Source organism: Camelina sativa, chromosome 19 (assembly GCF_000633955.1).
Source record: "Camelina sativa cultivar DH55 chromosome 19, Cs, whole genome shotgun sequence".
NCBI classification, from domain to species: Eukaryota; Viridiplantae; Streptophyta; class Magnoliopsida; order Brassicales; family Brassicaceae; genus Camelina; species Camelina sativa.
The window spans coordinates 19,797,462-19,798,948 of record NC_025703.1 but is presented as its reverse complement, the minus strand read 5'-3'; positions in this window follow the sequence as shown (position 1 = coordinate 19,798,948).

Genomic DNA, 1,487 nt, shown 5'->3' with positions numbered 1-1,487 from the left:
TTAGCTTTTTATTTTACTTCTATATCAACTAGGGGATTATTATAATTTATTAGTCTTTTATGATATGAGCAATAATTTGATAAGTTTTACAAATTTATTTTGGAATGCATTAGTTACGTTTCTAAAGGATAATTTTAATTGGAAATAATGAACTTAAACTATCCCATATTTCTATGGCATTGTGGTCCATATACTTTGGCTTTCAGCCTCTTTCACAGGTCGTCTCCGCTGATTGTGCAGTTTGGTGATGAGCAATTCTCATTTTCAAAATCTCTAGACGCATTTCTTCAAATCTCTATGCTGGAAACATAGATATGATACCAGTTCCACTTATGTTCCATTGGTATCATATCTATGTTTCCAACAATCTATGGAAAATCAGGAGTTCATATAATTTCTTAGATGTAACTGAATCAAACTTTTAAGTTTTAAAATTTGAGAAATACATAGATATCTGTTTTCAGTAAACTAAAGTTTTTTCCCTTATGTTCCTAAATCGATTCAATGCATTCAATTTTGGGGTTGCTAGCTTTATAAGTTGTTTCGAAGATGAGAAATTATAAAGTATCAGTAAAAATATACACTGACACTAATGACCACTATACTTAAACCTAGTCGTTAAAATGAACTTTGATTCAAGAAATTGGAGTAGATTGTGTTATAACTTTTAAACTGTACTTGGAAGAACGTAAAAGATTTATTAAAAACAGAGTAAAGCGTCACTTACATCTCATGATCAACTTGTGTAGATATTTCGTATGAAGACCACTTAAGTTGTATTGTATGAGGTGGTTGTGATTCGAACTACTCTTGCCACTGCCATCTGCTGCATATATAACAATTAAAGTTAGAGGACGTTTGAGATTTAAACATACAATGAAGACCGTGGAAACATATAACATATTCTAATTAGAGCTTTAAAATATAACCATATTGGAGTGGAAAGGAGTTTTGCTGCATATTAACATACTCATAGTCCTTTCCACGTTCAGTTAAGCAACGGTCAAATACATATTCAAATTAGAGATTTAAACGTATAATAAAAAGGTTACTTTGTGGGAAGGAGTTTTAGAGAAACGAACGTATTGGAGTCTATCAAATATGATTTTAAAACAACACTAATTAGAGCTCTTAGAGCAATTTCAGTTTTAAAGTAAAAGGAAACATGTAAAATACAAAAGAAAGCAAGAAAATCACCCTTAGAGCAATTTCAATTATAGATACTGATTGGAACTAAACTATAAGAAAACTATAGTTCAAACTTTGACTATGCATGAGACTGTTAGTATCGATCTAAGTAAGACTTTTGTTAAAGTAAAGATTATCTAAATTCGTTTCACAACTTATCAGCTATAACATACAGTTGTCAGCTTTGTAAACAACAGTTCAGCCCTATTCAAACTGACGAATACAATTACGTTTAAAAAAACTGCAAATTCATTATCAGCATATATATACTTGAGAAATGACTCCTAAAACTTAAACTT